The sequence below is a fragment of the Chelonia mydas genome, chromosome 3 (genome assembly GCF_015237465.2).
Source record: "Chelonia mydas isolate rCheMyd1 chromosome 3, rCheMyd1.pri.v2, whole genome shotgun sequence".
Lineage (NCBI taxonomy): Eukaryota > Metazoa > Chordata > Testudines > Cheloniidae > Chelonia > Chelonia mydas.
Window position 1 is genome coordinate 179,167,030 of NC_057851.1, and position 19,102 is coordinate 179,186,131.

At 47.2% G+C, this 19,102-nt stretch overlaps 1 protein-coding gene and 1 long non-coding RNA gene across 10 annotated transcripts in view; both read right to left on the reverse strand.

Annotated features, from left to right (window-relative positions):
• CCDC88A (coiled-coil domain containing 88A) overlaps positions 1-19,102 on the reverse strand; it is a 357,211-nt gene that overhangs the window by 297,335 nt on the left and 40,774 nt on the right. The window lies entirely within an intron of this gene.
• Positions 214-11,060, reverse strand: LOC122465228. Its single transcript, XR_006289907.1, has 3 exons — positions 11,050-11,060; positions 3,122-3,126; positions 214-1,601 (listed from the first exon to the last, which is right to left on the reverse strand). It is a non-coding gene; the product is annotated as an uncharacterized LOC122465228 (long non-coding RNA).

Here is a 19,102-nt window from a genome sequence, read left to right on the forward strand (position 1 = left end):
TTTATACAAAACATACAGGTCACATTACGTCCATCATAACCTTTGTGTGTTGTTTTTGATGAAAGGCAGAGTTTGTGCACAGGCATTCCTGACAGCCCTTAGCCCCAGAAGAATGATATGGAAGGTCATTTCTGTGGAAGGCCATTTGTCCTGAACCTTATTGTTGTGTAGGTGAGCTCCCTAGCATATTAGGGAGACATGTTTCCCAGGGTGGTGAATGTGGGTAGTGAGAGGAGCGCTCACGCTTGTACTGCATCAGGTTGGTGCTGATGAAGTCCAGTCACTGTACCGGGGTTAGTATGCCACTACAATGAAGTGAACCTTGAAGACTACCCTGTGTGGAGCAGTCTGTACCTATAATGATCCTGCCCCGAAGATAAGCAGTAGAAAATCTCCTGTACGATGGTTGTATTGAGATATGGAAGTAGGCACCCTGTAGGTTCAGGGCTAGAAATCACTCTCTTTACTCTAGAGCTGGTCCTAACTGCTGAGAAGTAAAGGAAGGTGACTTCTGAGTGGCGTGACAGGTGTATAGATGGCAGCTGATGCTGTAAGGTATCATTGTTCAGACCCCCGACCAGCTCATCAAAGTGCTTATAAGAGGCAGTTTGAGAAGTCATGGACTGGGGTGCAGACTGTTTTCGCTTTTGAGCCCTGAGCCTCTTACACTGTGGCTCATAACAGCACAGAGACGGTGAGTATTGAGAAGATTGTGATCTGTGGTGTGGTTGAGAGGTATATCTTCTCTTCTGTTCCACAGTGTAGATTCCTAAGGAGTGTAGTGCGGTCCGAGAACCCTTCAGGATGTGGAGAGAAAATCTGTCTTCTCCGCAAAGAGTTTGGCCCTTCAAGTTGGAAGTCTGTAGCTCTTTGAGAAATCTAGAGAGGTGTAGCGAACAAAAACAAAAAAAAAACAAAAAAACAACCCACCTCAGTACCACTGTCATGGAGACTGGGCAGGCAGCTGTAACAGCTACATCCAGTGGTGTCTCTCGGACCAGTCTAGCTATTAACTGACCTTCTCTAAGAATGGTCTGAATCTGTTCTTTTTGTGTTTCCAGTAATGTTTCAGAAACATCTTGGGTTTCCCAAGATTAACAAAATTGTTTTGGCCATGACAGTTTGGTAATTTATGACTCTAAACAGTAATGTTGTTGATGAATACGCCATCCTGCGAAGCCTGATCAAATGGAGTTGACTTGGCATTACGTTGCTTGCTTCATGCATTAACCACATCCACTATGATGGAGTTGGGTTGCGGATGTTGAAAACAAAGTCTTCCTCTTTGGGTAGAGATGTCGTGTTGTTTTTGTTTACACTCTGTTGCTGGTTGGTGCAATGGAGGCTGGTTCTGCCAGATGATTTTGGTAGGATATAGAATCAGCTCATTAATTGGGAGGACAGTTCTAGATGAGAAGGTAGTGTGCAGAATTTCCACCACCTTGTGATGTGTATCTGCCACCTCCTGTAAGGGAATCTGCAGCTCGTCTGCCACCCTCTTGGTAAGATCCAGAAAGTTCTTAAATCTTCACCTAGTGATGAGGGGTGGGCAGCACAGTCTCATCTGGGAGAGATGAGAAGTGTGCTGAAGAGGTAGCTTTCTCTTCAGGTTTTTGTTTTTTTTTCCTCCTTCTTCTCCCTTCTTTCCTGTTCTGAAAAAGCTTTCTCCTGTCCTGGCTCAGGTGCTTTCCTGCCCTGGCTCAGGTGCCAGGCTGTAGCAAACCATCTGGTGGACTCTCCCTGAGAGACACTGGAGACAGTCGCGCCATGTGTGGGTATATACCCGAAGAGTTACAATATGGCCTTGGGAGGAAGAGGCAGGAAGGCAGGCACGCGCGGTTGGCATGATGGAATTGGGGATGACCCTTGTAGTGTGGTGGTGGGCCACCTTGAGGGGCCAGGGAATCATCTCCTCCTGGCCAGTGTCAGATTCGTCAGTGGGTAAGGGTGCCGCTGTCTGGGGTATTGGCAGTATACAGCCCAGTGCTAAGAGCGATTCTGGGTGCCGGGATGTGTTCGATACCGGGGTCCTGGTACCAAGTAATGGAGATTGTGGTTCTTCCCCAATCATCAGTTCTCCAGGGTACCAGAGCTCATCCAGTACCATGGGTTCATTTGGTACCACAGAGGAGGGTCCGTGGTACATTGTCAGTACCAATAGTTGGGTGGAGCACTCCCTAAATGAGAGTTTTGCCCAGTTCAAAAAGTTGTTGGTGCCACTTTTTTAGAGACGGTATGGTAATTGCCTCTCCCTGGATACTGAGGCCACAGATCTCCAGAGTATCAGAGCACCTGTGTTACCATGGGCTCATCCGGAACCCCAGAGGAGTGTCTGTAGTCGGTATCAATGGTTGGGAAGGTGCAGAACACTTCCTAGATGGGAGTTTTGTTGCATCTGGAACCAAAGGGTTTCTCTATGCCGCTCTTTTAGAGATGGTACGGTAACTTTTCCCTCTCCTTGGGGGATGGTACCATTGCCTCAGAGCATGAGGGTGGAAGCCTCTGGTGTCTCTGTGCGGAAGCAGCGCTGACAGCAGGGCTTCTCTGTGTCGCTCTTTTAGCGATGGTACGGCAACTATGCCCTCTTGGTGCAGTAGTTGCCCAAAGTAGAACTCAGAGCACCACAGAGCTTACAGAAGCCCCTTGTCCTTGCGGAGAGCGGAGCTCAGAGCAGGGCAGAGCTGACAAGAGGAAGCCCCTTCTCAGGTTTCAGCTTCCAGAGCTTCAGTGCCAAACCCTGCGGCAGCTGAGCTCACAGCAGGAGGTTCCTCTGCTGGTATTGTCCTACCGAGGTGGCCGCTCTGGGGAGTCCCACTGGCTGGGCAGCTACTTGGGGATCAGTGCCGAGATGGCCGCACTGGGGAACACCCCTCTGGCTGGTCAGTTCCTCGGGGGTCGGTGCCGAGATGGCTGCACTGGGGAACACCCCTCTGGCTGGCCAGTTTCTCGGAGGAGCGTTTCCGGGGGAGTCTGCTGGTGGCTTTTTTTTCCTCTCTCTCTCTCTCCTCCTCTTCACCACTCGACCCCTCTTGAAGTGAAAGCTCCGGGGATGATCCGGGATCAACACCCACCAGAGTCCCCTGCAGATTGAAGTGTTTTCTCTATAGGGAGGAATTTTTACTTCAGCTCCCAGCTCCTGTGAGGCTGCAGTTTTAGGTGTGGCAGGTAAAGCACTTCTGTGAGGGTCTCCCAGGCACAGTGAGTGTCTGGCCATTACAGGAACTGACTCCTGGCAGGAGAGGCACCGCTTGGAGCAGAGAAAGCCAGGCAAGCCCCGGGGCAAGGGGTTGTCATCCTCTAGCAGGGAGGAATATGCAGAAGAACATAGTCTTTAATTTTTTTTTTAAACAGAAAAATAAAATAATTAGGAGTCTACTAGATGCCTGGGGAAGGGGTGGGGGGAATGCCCCCTGACAGGGAAGGAATAAAATGAAATAAAACACTAGCGTGAGTTCCTTTTTCTCTTTTCTTTTTAAACCAAAGGAATAAAATAAAATAAAACACTAGCCTGAGTACTTTTAGGGAGAACAAAGGTAACAAAACAAACACTACTTAAGTTAATGACACAGATAAAGAAGGGACAACTGCTCCTTTGTCAGAGGCCAAAGGCAGTAGAGAAGGAAGTGAGGGGGGTTCGCCTGTAGTGCTAAATAACCTCCAGGCAGACCAAGAGGGAGGGAGAGCATATGCGCGGGCTCAACCGGACACTGCTACCAAAAATCTCGGATTAGAGGTGCAGCGGCACACAGACACCTAAAGTGGAGCACTCATAGGGACACTACTCAAAGAAGCAGCTTTGGCTTCCAGAGAGTCAAGATGGGCCCCGATGAAGTCCAACTGTTGCACAAAGTTTAAAATCGATTTGTGTGTGTTTATCTATAGTCCCAGACTCAGGAAGAGGGCAATCGTTCTGTGAGTAACAATGAAGTGTCTCCTTAGAGACTAACAAATTTATTTGAGCATAAGCTTTCGTGAGCTAAAGCTCACTTCATCGGATGCATACCATCCGATGAAGTGAGCTGTAGCTCACGAAAGCTTATGCTCAAATAAATTTGTTAGTCTCTAAGGTGCCACAAGTACTCCTTTTCTTTTTAATGAAGTGTCTGCCTGAGTGGGAGCTTTTAGTTAACAATTGTCAAGGTAGGGGAAAATTATAATCCCTTGTTTGCAAAGGTATGCCACTACTACTGAGAGGATTTTGGAGAACAGGCATGGTGCTGTGGAAAGACAAAAAGGCAGGACCTTGTATTGGTAGTGATTTGTTCCCAGAGTAAATCTCAAAAACCTCTCATGAGCGGGTGTATTGTTATGTGGAAATAGGCATCTTGAAGGTCAAGGGCTGAGAACCAGTCCCCTCGTTCCAGTGCAGGTATAATCATTGCTAGTATTATCATGGCTAATGTGAACATCCTGAACCGCTGGACCCTCAAAAATTTGTTAAGCTTTCTGAGTTCAAGGATCGGTATCCATCCTCCGTTTTTCTCTTGGGTTAAGAAGTAGTGCAAATAGAAACCTTTCCCCCTATGTTATGGAGGAACTTGTTCCACAGCACCAAGATGTAGAAGGTGGTTTACTTCTTTTTATATAAGGTGTTCATGAGAAGCATCCCTAAAGAGGGACGGGGATGGGGAGCTGAGGTGGGGAGGTGAAGATAAAAGGGATGGATATTATGTGCATATTATTTCTAGGGCCCACAGTTCCGTGGTCATGGAAACCCACGCCAAAAAGAAGGGGTTCAAACAGTTCCCAAAATGGGAGATGGTTGGTGTTATCAGCATGTAGAGTGGAGGAGTTCATCCAGACTCTCAACGAAGTCCTCAAAATTGCTGCTTCGAGGAGGACGATTGAGATGCTGATGATTGTGGCTGTGGAGGCCGGCGTCTCTGCGTTTGTTTTAGTGGCTCATACTGGCGCTAATGTTGGGCATATGGGGCATACCTGTTGCGCTGGTAAGACCGATACCTGGTTTGCCTTCTCTTGGTTGCAGGCGTGTAAATACCCAGCATACGGAGGGTCACTCGGGAGTCTTTCATGGTGTGGAGGACTTTGTCCGTCTTTGTGGTGAACAGCTTCTGTGCGTTGAATGGGAGGTCCTCTACAGTGGACTGTATCTTCCTGGGGAAGCGAAAAGAATGGAGCCATGTTGCCCAGCGCATGACCACCGCAGTGGCCATGGAGCTTGCCACTGTGTCAGACACATCTAAGGTGGTTCTGGCCACAAGCTGTTCTTCGGATATGAGAGATTTAAAGTGGTCCCTTTTGTCCTCCGTGATATCACTAATGAAATCCATAAATTTTGAGTAGTTGCCGTGGTTGTATTTTGCTAAGAGGGCCATGTAATTGGCAACCTGTAACTGCAGGGTCACTGAGGAATAGACCTTGCGGCCAAAAGAGTCAACCATCTTTGTCATTAGGCGTCGACCTGTATTGTTGCTGTCTACAGTGTTGGTTGACAGCGTCCATTACAAGAGAATTTGGAGCTGGGTGGGGAAAAGAGGAAGTCTACACCTTTTGAGGGTACATATTTTTTGTCAGCCCTCTTACAAGTGGGTGGTATGGTGGCCGGGATCTGTCAAACTGTTTTGGCTGGCTCCATTAGTGCATCATTGATTGGAAGCACTATTTTGGAAGCTGAGGAGGCTTGTAGGATATCCAACAGTTTACGTTGGGCCTCTGAGACTTCCTCAAGAGGGATCTCTAGAGCATCTGCCACCCGTTTGAAGAGCTCCTGAAATGGTTTAAAGTTGGCGGCAGCTGTGGATGGAGGAGACATGATGGCCTTGTCTGGGGAAAAGAAGGAGTTGCTAGCTCCAGTGCTATATCTGCCTCCCATTCCTCAAAGGTATCCTCAACAGTTTCCGACTGTCCAGGTACCAATGGTAGTGGTGGGGATCTAATCCCCTCCCTGTAGGGGCTGGGGGGCTTCCTGTGATGCCTATCTATAAGTGGCACATAGGTCCTAGTAAGGCACAATCTGTTGGAAACAGCAGAGGAGGGCCCATCCATGGGCGGCCCATACCATGGGCGGCCCATACCATGGGCATATATCTTGTCCATAATAATGCCTCAATCATAGGGGCCCAGGGGAAGGCGTTGGTCAGGCAGGTGAAGTGTGTCTGGAAGAAAGACATCCTCTTCCTCATCATCGTCCTCCTCACTGGACAGAGGAGGGGCTGGTGGTGAATCTGCGAGCACTGGAGAGCCATCAGAGCTGAAGAGTGGTGATTCCAGCATCAACGAGACTAATAGGTCTTTATGATGAAGAGAGCGTCAATGTGCAGTAATTTTAGTGCTAAGTGATCAGTGCCAATGTATTCGGCGCTGTAGGTAAAGTAAAGTAGTTGGCACCAATGGCATTGTTGTTGATATGGTCGTCGGTGCTGCTCTGGCTGGTGGGGCAGGCGGTGGTGAAATAGCCTGTGGTTAAGGTTTGGGTGCCGCTTCCTTAAGCGATGTCAATGGTGCTGCGGCACAGGAGGTAGAATCACAGGACAGGAAGGGACCTTGAGAGATCATATAGTTCAGTGCCCTGCACTCACGGAAGGACTAAGCATTATCTAGACCATTCCTGACAGGTGTTTGTCTAACCTGCTCTTAAAAATCTCCAATGATGGAGACTCCACAACCTCCCTAGGCAATTTATTCCAGTGCTTAACCGCCCTGACAGATAGGAATTTTTTCCTAATGTCCAACCCAAACCTCCCTTGCTGCAATTTAAGCCCATTGCTTCTTGTCCTATCCTCAAAGGTTAAGCAGAACAATTTTTCTTCCTCCTCCTTGTAACAGCCATTTATGTACTTGAAAACTGTTATCATGTCCCCTTCCAGTCTTCTCTTTTCCAGATTAAGCAAACCCAATTTTTTCAATCTTCCCATATAGGTCATGTTTTCTAGACCTTTAATCATTTTTGTTGCTTTTCTCTGTATGCTCTCCAATTTGTCCACATCTTTCCTGAAATGTGGAGCACAGACTGGACATAATACTCCAGTTGAGGTATAATCAGCGCAGAGTAGAGCTGAAGAATTACTTCTCGTGTCTTCGCTTACAACAGTCCTGCTAATACATCCCAAAATGATTTTTGCTTTTTTGGCAACAGCGTTATACCATTGACTCATATTTATGACCCCCATATCCCTTTCTGCAGTACTCCTTCCTAGGCATTCATTTCCCATTTTGTATGTGTGCAACTGATTGTTCCTTCCTAAATGGAGTACTTTGCTTTTGTCCTTACTGAATTTCATCCGATTTACTTCAGATCATTTCTCCAGTTTGTCCAGATCATTTTGAATTTTAATCCTATCTTCAAAAGCACTTGCAACCCCTCCCAGCTTGGTATCATCTGCAAACTTTATACGTGTAGTTTCTATGCCGTTATCTAAATCATTGAAGAAGATATCTAACACAATGGGACCCAGAACTGATCCCTGCAGGACCCCACTCGTTATGTCCTTTCAGCATGACTGTGAAACACTGATAACTACTCTCTGGGAATGGTTTTCCAACCAGTTAGTCACCCACCTTATAGTAGCTCCATCTAGGTTGCATTTCCCTAGTTTATTTATAAGAAGGTCATGTGAGACAGTATCAAAAGTCAAGATATACCACGTCTACCGCTTCCCCCCATCCACAAGGCTTGTTATCCTGTCAAAGAAAGCTATCAGGTTGGTTTGACACGATTTGTTCTTGACGAATCCATGCTGTTACTTATCACCTTATTATCTTCTAGATGTTTGCAAATTGATTGCTTAGTTATTTGTTCTGTTCTCTTTCTAGATACAGAAGTTAAGTGACTGGTCTGTAATTCCCCTGGGTTGTCCTTATTTCCCTTTTTATAAATGGGCACTATATTTGCCCTTTTCCAGTCTTCTGGAATCTCTCCCGTCTTCAAAGATTTTTCAAAGATAATTGTTAATGGTTCAGATATCTCCTCAGTCAGCTCCTTGGGTATTCTAGGATGCATTTCATCAGGCTCCGGTGACTGAAGACATATAATTTGTGCAAGTAATTTTTAACTTGTTCTTTCCCTATTTTAGCCTCTTCTGATCCTACCTCATTTTCACTGGTATTCACTATGTTAGACGTCCAATCACCGCCAACCTTCTTGGTGAAAAACGAAACAGAAGTCATTAAGTACCTCTGACATTTCCACATTTTCTGTTATTGTTTTTCCCACTTCATTGAGTAACGGTCCTACCCTGTCCTTGATCTTCCTTCTAATGTATTTGTAGAATGTTTTCTTGTTACCCTTTATGTCTCTAGCTAGTTTGATCTCATTTTGTGCCTTGGCCTTTCTAATTTTGTCCCTACATACTTGTGTTATTTGTTTATATTCATCCTTTGTAATTTGACCTAGTTTCCATTTTTTGTAGGACTCTTTTTTTATTATTTTTAGATCTCCTGCTTAAGCCAGGATGGTCTCTTCCCATACTTCCTATGTTTCCTACGCAGTGGGATAGTTTGCTCTTGTGCCCTTAATAATGTCTCTCTGAAAAACTGCCAATTGTCTTCAATTGTTTTTCCCCTTAGACTTGCTTCTCATGGGATCTTACCTACCAAATCCGCAACTTTGCTAAAGTCTGCCTTTTTGAAATCCATTATCCTTTATTTTTCTAGGTAGGCCTGCTTTTACCTCTTACTTCCAAACCAATGTGCCTGGGATTGGCAGAGGCCATGGTGTGGGCAGTGTTGGAGGATCCCGGTCTCATAGGTATTCAGCCATGGTGCGGTCGGTACCAAGGAAAAACACCAAGCTGGAGACAGCTTCTTTTTGGTCATCTCTCTCTGAAGTGAAGTATCTTTCCTTGTTGATTTTTTTGAGGAATGACCCTTCCTCTGCGACAAGGGTAAGATCTCCGCTTACCCTTGTCTAGAGGGAATCTGCTGGCTGGGTCTGAAGCTGGACGCAGGGATTTTTCCATGAGAATGAGCTTGAGACATAAGTCTCTATCCCTTTTAGTGAGAGCCTTTAGGTTGTTGCAGTGAGCACATTTCTGAGGGATGTGCAACTCACCCAGACACCGGATCACAGAATCATAGAATATCAGGGTTGGAAGGGACCTCAGGAGGTCATCTAGTCCAACCCCCTGCTCAAAGCAGGACCAATCCCCAACTAAATCATCCCAGCCAGGGCTTTGTCAAGCCTGACCTTAAAAACTTCTAAGGAAGGAGATTCCACCACCTCCCTAGGTAACACATTCCAGTGTTTCACCACCCTCCTAGTGAAAAAGTTTTTCTTAATATCCAACCTAAACCTCCCCCACTGCAACTTGAGACTATTACTCCTCGATCTGTCATCTGCTACCACTGAGAACAGTCTAGATCCATCCTTTTTGGAACCCCCTTTCAGGTAGTTGAAAGCAGCTATCAAATCCCCCCTCATTCTTCTCTTCCACAGACTAAACAATCCCAGTTCCCTCAGCCTCTCCTCATAAGTCATCTGTTCCAGTCCCCTAATCATTTTTCTTGCCCTCTGCTGGACTCTTTCCAATTTTTCCACATCCTTCTTGTAGTGTGGGGCCCAAAACTGGACACAGTACTCCAGGTGAGGACTCACCAATGTTGAATACAGGGGAATGACCACGTCCCTCAATCTGCTGGCAATGCCCCTACTTATACATCCCAAAATGCCATTGGCCTTCTTGGCAACAACGGCACACTGTTGACTCATATCCAGCTTCTCGACCACTGTCACCCCTAGCTCCTTTTCTGCAGAACTGCTACTGAGCCATTCGGTCCCTAGTCTGTAGCGGTGCATGGGATTCTTCCGTCCTAAGTGCAGGACTCTGCACTTGTCCTTCTTGAACCTCATCAGATTTCTTTTGGCTCAATCCTCTAATTTGTCTAGGGCCCTCTGTATCCTATCACTACCCTCCACCGTATCTACCTCTCCTCCCAGTTTAGTGTCATCTGCAAACTTGGTGAGGGTGCAATCCACACCATCCTCCAGATCATTAATAAAGATATTGAACAAAAACGGCCCGAAGACCGACCCTTGGAGCACTCCACTTGATACCGGCTGCAGTGAGAGTCGCCATCTGACAGTGGCATGGTGTCCCAACATGACAGGCAGTGCTTGAATCTGGGCGAGCCAGGCATAACTGGAATAACTATGATTCACCGTAAGAGTGAGCCCTAACTAATATAAGGGAAAAGTTGGGGGGGTTTTTGGTTGTTTTTTTTTAAAAAGGATAGAAAAACAGGGAAGAGAGTGTAAGTACTCTAGTACCTACTAAGTACTCTTAGTACCTACTAAGAAACTAAACTACTCTAAAAAAACTATTTTAACACTAAACGAGCTATCTCTGTGACACTGTGGAGAGCTCCATCTCAGGCAGAGAAGGGTGAGAAGGAACTGAGGAAGTCAGGTCGCATGAGCTGTATGACGTGCCAACAGCACCGTGAGACAGGGACCGCGGATGCGCAACCCAGACATACACTGCTGCTGAAATTTTCTGATCAAAGGCGCAACACCTGAAGTGGAGCACCCACACAGACATCACTCTATGAAGAACCTCATTTTTTTAAAGCAGTGCACTGAGTAATATTTAGTGACTGACTTTTTTTTCCATTTTGTTTCAGGAACCAGATTTGACAATAAGGGGCTATGAACATCCATCTACATCATTTACAACTTCCCAGTCATCATATGTCAGACAGTAAGTTACCTGTATAAAAAAATAAAGTCTTCAACATCCAGTAAAACCATAGATGAGTTCACAATCAGGACCAGCAATGTCCAGAAAGACACCATAGATGAAAAGATTGTTCAGTTCGTTTATGCAACAAGTTCTTCCTTTGGTCTTGTTCAATACAAACAGTTCTTTGATATGATTCAATCATTACGACCACATCACTCTCCACCCAGCAGAGCAGACATTGCTGGAAGGTTGCTGGATATAGTGCATGAAAGGAAATTGGAAAGCCTACAAAATACACTTATGTGGAATTAATTAATCTGAGTCTTGATGGGTAGAGAAATACACAATTATCCAGTAATATATGCTTGACAACAGAAGATGGGGTTATCTATTTTACAGAAAAAAATGATACAACAGGAAACGCCCATATAACAGAATACTTAAAAGTAGTAGCACTAAAAGTTCTAACAAACTCAGGGAGAGGGATAGCTCAGTGGTTTGAGCATTGGCCTGCTAAACCCAGGGTTGTGATTTCAATCCTTGAGGGGGCCATTTAGGGATCTGGGGCAAAAACTGGGGATTGGTCCTGCTTTGAGCAGGGAGTTGGACTAGATGATCTCCTGAGGTCCTTTCCAATCCTGATATTCTATGATTCTATGTGACTCTGAGGGTAAAGAGAAAGAGTAAACCTCCTCCAGATCTCTTTGGTGTACTCTGTTCTGCAGTTGATACCACGGTTGGTTTGGTAGTGACCTTCTGTAGCCTCTCAATGAGAGATGAATCTGATACCTATCCCACAAAAAGGTCTCTCACTGTTGCCAAGAAGGCCAATGGCATATTGGAATGTATTAGTAGGAGCATTGCCAGCAGATTGAGGGAAGAGATTATTCCCCTCTATTGTGCACTGGTGAGGCCATACGTGGAGTACTGTGTCCAGTTTTGGTCCCCCCCACTACAGAAGAGATGTGGACAAATTGGAGAGAGTCCAGAGGAGGGCAACGAAAATGATTATGGGGCTGGGGCACATGACGACTTAAGAGGAGAGGCTGAGGGAACTGGGGTTATTTAGTCTGCAGAAGAGAAGAGTGAGTGAGGGGAGATTCGATAGCAGCCTTCAATTACCTGAAGGGGGGTTCCAAAGAGGATGGAGCTCGGCTGTTCTCAGTGGTGGCAGATGACAGAAAAAGAACCAGTGGTCTCAAGCTGCAGTGGGGTAGATCTCGGTTGGCTATTAGGAAACACTATTTCACTAGGAGGGTGGTGAAGCACTGGAATGGGTTACCTAGGGAGGTGGTGGAATCTCCATCCTTAAAGGTTTTTAAGGCCTGGCTTGACAAAGCCTTGGCTGGAATGATTTAGTTGGTGTTGGTCCTGCTTTCAGCAGGGGATTGGACTAAATGACCTCCTGAGGTCTCTTCCAACCCTAATATTCTATGATTCTATGTATATGGTTGCAGTGCCAACACAGAGAGCTCATGCACTGCCAGAACTGAAAACTCCAAGGTGCCAAAGAGGTAGTCGTGATGAGGAAAGGAGTCTTGGTATGGAAGTGTTCGGTGCTGACATGCATGATGCTGAGATGCTCGATGCCGAGATGCTCGATGCCAGCCGACAGTGTCCTCCTACTGGTATCAGAGGCAGTGTGGTCCTTGGAACGGAAAGAGAGTTTCTGCATTGACTTGGATTTTGGTGCCAAGTCACTGTTTCTGGAGGAGTAAGTCTTAGGAGAGGCTTTCTGTCCCCCGTTCAGAGAACAGGATTGATACCTGCCCAGGTCCCCGGAGTGGTGCTACTTATAGCCCTTTTCTGATTGTGTTACCGATGCTGCTGACAAGGGGGCTTATGCAAAGTAGCCTGGGAGGTCAGAATGGCATCTTAGCTCATTGCTAAACTGGCCACATGGGACTGACCCAATACCTGAAGCTTCTCTGAAGATGTACCCAGATCCAATAAAGCTTGCATGGATCTTTCCAGGAGGAAGAGCTTCAATTACACCACTCTCCTTCTGAATCCTCTTAGAAGAAGGACTTGCAGATCAAGCAGCCTGCCTAAGTATGGTCCTCTCCAAAACACAAAAGACATCAGTGTACCTATTGTTACAGGGACAGCAGCATCACAGGACAGTAGATCTTAATCTGGTGATTTAGTGCCAGCTATTTTAGGCTACTGTAAAGGGTGTTAGGCCCTCATATGAGGGGAAACCCTATCACAATTCTGTTTCAAATTAACTAACTACAGCTACTTGTCAATAGTAAACTAAGATTATCAAGGAAGCCTATCAACACCAAACTAACTTCTCCTATTCACTGAAAAACTGTTCTAGCTTGTTAACAGCAAGGACAGTGGACACTACAGGATTCTGTCTCAGCCATAGGTGCACAGCCACTGCCCCAAAAGATCGAGCTATTCAAAACAATCCAATATGATGCACATAAGGCACTTGAGTAGAATCTGTATGGACAATCACTTGAACTAATTTTCAAAGTAACAAGGAATCTGTTAGGAACAGGGCAGACAACTACAAAGAAGACAGTGCCATCCTAATTAAAAAACAAAGTCTGAAGCTCTGGTACAAAGCTGGAACCCCAGACCCTAATGGTCACAATTCCAATCGAGTTCCTTTGCCAACCATGATCAAAAAGAAACTGAAATGGAAAATTTCAAAGGACACTGAAGACTGGAATTTGGTCTGTGCATTAAATATTTATTAATGCCTCAAAGAGTTAAAAATATTTGAGAGCTAAGGGAGATCTCGCCTGTTTCACACTAGAAGCACAACCCTCAAGAGAAGCAATCCAATCACTATATCTTTAGAGAAGAAATTACTCACCTTGTGCAGTAACGAAGATTCTTCGAAATGTGTGTCCTCTGTGGGTGCTCCACTTCAGGTGTTGGTGCGTTCCTGCGCTGGAGATTTTTGGTAGCAGTGCTCAGTCGGGGCATGCGTGCACAGTAATTGTTTTGCGGTGCCGTTAGCACCTCATCTAGCACGTGCGTGACCAGACTCTTTCACTTCCTTTTCTATCACAGAGCTCAATTAGAAAACTCCAAAGTAGAGGGGAGGAGGCTGGGTAGTGGAGCACCAACAGGGACACACATCTCAAAGAACCTTTGTTACTCACCTTCCTGTAACTGTTGTTTTCCGAGATGTGTTCTTCACGTCCATTCCAATCAGGTGTGCGCTCAGCGTGCACCGTCGTTGGAAACTTTTCCCCTTAGCAGCTCCCGTCGGGTTGGCCAGGGAGCCCCCCGGAGTGGCGTCTGTGATGGGTTTGGTCACAGAGACCCCCTTGGGACTGTCACCTGACATGCTGAAACTACCTCTGAGCCAGTTTTCTTTCTCAGCTTGGGACTCCAGAACCCTGTCTTGTTGAGCCAGACATGCTAGCCTGCAACACAGACGCAGGGTCTGAACCACACGGCCAAAGCTGCAAACTTAACTGAAAACAGTTCAGCAAGTACTCCTGTCTCCAGCACCCAGACACCCAGTTCCCAATGGGATCCAAACCCCATATAAATCCGTTTTACTCTGTATAAAGCTTATATGGGGTAAACTCATAAATTGTTCACTCTCTATAACACTGATAGAGAGAGATGCACAGCTGTTTGCTCCCCCAGGTATTAATCACTTACTCTGGGTTAATTAATAAACAAAAGTGATTTTATTAAGTATAAAAAGTAGGATTTAAGTGGTTTCAAGTAATAACAGACAGAACAAAGTAAGTTACCAAGCAAAATAAAACAAAAACACGCAAGTCTAAGCCTAATACATTAAGAAACTGGATACAGGTAAATCTCACCCTTAGAGATGTTCCAATAAGCTTCTTTCACAGACTAGATTCCTTCCTAGTCTGGGCCCAATCCTTTCCCCTGCACAGTTCTTGATAGTTCCAGCTCAGGTGGTAACTAGAGGTTTTCTCATAACTGGCCACCCCTTTCTCCTGCTCTACCTCCTTAATATCTTTGGCGTAAGGCGGGAATCTTTTGTCTCTCTGGGTCCCCACCCCTCCTCCTAAATGGAAAAGCACCAGGTTTAAGATGGATTCCAGTATCAGATGACATGGTCACATGTCACTGTAAGACCTCATTCTTCGTTACCCACAAGCTGGCCCACATGTCCACAAGAAGGCTTGGAGGTGAATAAACCATCTACAAGCAATTGTTCTAGTCAATGGGAGCCATCAAGATTCTAAACCACCATTAATGGCCCACACTTTGCATAATTACAATAGGACTTCAAAGTATACGTCATATTTCTAGCTTTAGATACAAGAATGATACATTCATACAAATAGGATGAACACACTCAATAGATTATAAGCTTTGTAATGATACCTTATAAGAGACCTTTTGCATAAAGCATATTCCAGTTACATTATATTCACACTCAAACATATTTCCATAAAACATATGGAGTGCAACACCACAGCGCCCTCATGGTGCTCAATATATGATGACTCTGATGACCCAAATGCCCTTCGATTCCTTCTTGCCAGCTACTCCGATAGAGGGGAAGGAGGGTGGTTATTGGAATAGATGTGAACAACACATCTCGAAGAACAACAGTTACAAGAAGGTGAGTAACCATCTTTTCTTCTTCGAGTGACTGTTCAAGTTGATTCCAATCAGGTGACTCCCAAGCTCTCCCACAGGGGTGGGGTCAGAGTTAAGGAATCACTGACTGGAGCACTGCTCTGCCGAGAGCTGCGTCATCTCTAGCATGTTGGGTAATGGCATAGTGAGTGGCAAAGGTATGCACCAAGTACCAGGTTGCAGCTCTTCAGACCTCCTGGATGGGCACCTGGGCCAGGAAAGCGGCGGATGAGGCTTGAGATCTTGTTGAGTGGGCCGTAATAGCCAGGGCTGGGACCTTGGCAGGGTCATAACAGGTACGGATGCAGTCTGTAATCCAGGAAGAGATGTGTTGTGAGGAGACCGGTTTGACTTCCTGAAAGGCTTCATGCATTCAACGTAGAATGCTAGCGCTCTCTGCACATCTAAAGAATGAAACCTCTGCTCCTGTGCATTGGCATGTGGCTTGAAACAGAAAACTGGCAGAAAAGTGTCCTGGCTGAGGTGGAATTGGGATACCACCTTGGGCAGGAAAGCTGGGTGCAGTCTGAGCTGTACCTTATCCTTGTGGAAGACTAGAGGGATCGGGGGAGGGGGGAGTTGGAGGTTAGTGCTTTTAACTCCGACATCCTCCTGGCCTATGTGATGGCAACCAGAATGGCCACCTTCTACGAGAGATACAGAAGGGAACATGTAGCCAGTGGCTCAAATGGGGCTCCCATTAGTCTAGCTAGGACCAGGTTGAGATCCCAAGTTGGTACCGGTGGGCAGGACTGTGGGTATAGTCGTTCTATGCCATTAAGGAAATGGCCAACCATAGGGTTGGGGAAGACTGAACACCCCAGCTCTCCCAGGTGGAACGCTGAGATGGTCGTGAGGTGTACCCTGATGGATGATCTGGCCAGGCCTTGCTGCTTCAGGTGCAGTAGATAGTCCAGGATGAATGGTATACATGCCTGAAGTGGGGCTGTGTGACTGCGATCACACAAGCACAAGAACCTTTTCCATTTGGCCAGGTAGGTGGCCCTGGTGGAAGATTTCCTGCTCCCAAGCAGCACCTCCCTCACCAATTCCGTGCATTGGAGCTCCCTTGCGTTTAACCATGAAGCTTCCAGGCCGTGAAATGGAGGAACTGGAGGTCCAGGTGAAGCAGGAAGCCGTGGTCCTGTGTAATCAGGTTGGGGAGGAGCAGCAGCATGATTGGGGTGCCCACTGACAGCTCCAGAAGCGTGGTGTACCAATCTTGGCGTGGCCACACAGGAGCCAGCAGAATTACCTCTGCCTTGTCTCTGCGGATCTTGAGGAGAACCTTGTGGACGAGTGGTATTGGAGGGAAGGCATACAGTAGACGGTTCCTCCAGTGCATCATGAATGGGTGTGAGATAGAACCCAGACTGTGCTTTTGGAAGGAGCAAAACGTTGGACACTTCCTGTTGCTCCTGGTGGCGAATAGGTCTACCTGGGGAAACCCCCACCTTTAGAAGATGGAATGTATGATGTCTGTCCAGATGGACCACTCGTGACTGCAGAATGACCTGCTGAGGTGGTCTGCAAGCTCATTGTGTGCTCCTGGGAGATAGGACGCCTCCAGGTGAATGGAGTGGGCTATACAAAAATCCCACAGGTGGACAGCCTCCTGACAGAGAGGGGAGGAGCGGGCTCCGCCCTGCTTGTTTATGTAAAACATGGTGGTGGTGTTATCGGTCAACACCACCATGCACTGTCCTTGCAACATTGTATGGAAGGTTTCGCAGGCTAGTCTCACTGCTCTGAGTTCCTTTATATTGATGTAGAACGGGATCTCGGACTGCAACCACATGCCCTGAGTCTGTAGGTCTCCTAGGTGTGCCCCCCAACCCAGGTCTGATGCGTCCATTACTAAGGTCATGGATGGTTGAGGGGTGGTGAATGGAACTCCTTTGCAGACCATGTGAGGGTCCAACCACCAGCCTAGGGTATCTAAGACTCACAACGGAACTATTACTACCGAGTCTAAACTGTCTCAACCCGGGTGATAAGCTGAGGTGAGCCACACCTGGAAAGGCCTGAGCCTCAGCCTGGCGTGCCTGACCACATAGGTGCATGCTGCCATGTGTCCCAGGAAGCTGAGGCATATCCTCATGGTCATGGTGGGGTATTCTCTGAGAGTCTGAATGACTCAAATAAATTTGTTAGTCTCTAAGGTGCCACAAGTACTCCTTTTCTTTTTGTGGATACACACTAACACGGCTGCTACTCTGAATGACGTTTGACAGTGTTTGGAATCTGGGCTCTGGTAGAATGGCTCTTACCTGAACCAAGTGCAGCACTGCCCCCAAGGAATTCTATTCATTGGGAGGGCGACAACGCTGACTTGTCCACACTGAGGAGACCTAGTCTCTGGAAGGTCTCTCTGACTAACTTGAACTGGGACTCCACCTGGCACCCCCACAGCAGCCAGTCGTCGACGTAGTGATACACCTGCACCTGCCTCTTTCGGAGAAAGGCCGCGACCACTGACATGCACTTGGTGAACACCTGGGGGGCTGCTGATAACCTGAATGGGAGCATTGTGAACTGATAATGTATGCGGTTGACAGCGAACCTCAGGAAATGTTTGTGGGCCGGCCAAATGGCTATATGAAAGTACATGTCTTTCATGCCAAGGGCAGCGTAAAAGTCCCCCGGATCCAGGGAAGGAACAATTGTGCTCAGGGAGACCATGCAGAACTTCAACTTTACCATGAACTAATTGAGTCCTTGCAGGTCTAAGACAGATCTGAGACCCCCCTTTGCCTTGGGGATTAGGAAATAACAGGAATAGAATCCCTTGTCCCTTAGCTCCTGAGAAACCTCCTCCACCGCTCCCATGGCGAGGAGCGCCTGCACCTCCTGGATAAGGAGTTGCTCATGAGAGGGGGTCACTGAAGAGGGGCAGGGAAGGCGGGTGGGAGGGAGGGAAGGAGCAGAATTGGAGAGAATATCCCACTTAAACCGTGCGAAGAACCCAGCGGTCCGATGTTACCAGCGGTCTGATGTTATATGGGACCACGCTTAGTAGAAGTTGGACAGACAGTTCAAAAAATGGGGTGGAGGGTGGGGAGAAGGATCCATAATAGTGACTGGTACGCCATTATCGGGTGTCCCTTCAAAACCCTTGCTTGTATCCTGACGATGGCTTCCTTGGGCCTTGCCCTGAGTCAAGGTTGGAGGGTCTACACCTGGAATTCCTGCCCCTACGGCGGTATGTATCGTGCCTCAGGCAGGGTTGGTGTTACCTCTGCTGCTATAGGGGCTGAGGCTTGAAAGGCTCTCTTTGGGTAACAGGCGTATGCATCCCCAGAGATTTCATAGTTGCCCTGGAATCTTTTGGGCTCTGGAGCCTTGAATCTGTCTGGTCCGAAAACAGCCCTGCACCCTCAAAGGGAAGGTGCTGAAGGTCTGCTGAACTTCCAGTGGAAGCCCGGAAGCTTGGAGCCAAGCTGTTCTCCTCATGACCACCCCCGAGAACATGGTATGTGCCACAGAGTCAGCTGAGTTGAGTGAGGCCTGCAGGGATGTCCTGGCCACTGCCTTCCCCTCCTTGACCAGAGCCAAGAACTCAGCCTTTGACTCAACAGGGAGTAACTCTCCCTGGGAATAACTCTCAACAGCAGCACTAGGAAGGAATGTGACTTCAGTTTGAAGCAGCTATTAATGGAAGCTGCACTCCATCCAGTGGCACCCGACCACCAAGTTCCGGTCCTAAGCTTGGTGAGGAGTGCCCCGGCGTCAGTCCATGAACTGGTACCGAGGAAGGACTCTGGTGCTAGAGACCCTCGGTACTGAAGATCCCCGGCACCGCAGCATGGTGCAGCACCCTGGCACCAGTCAGCCTCCCCAGTGCTCCTTAAGTGCCATAAGAAGGTGGACAG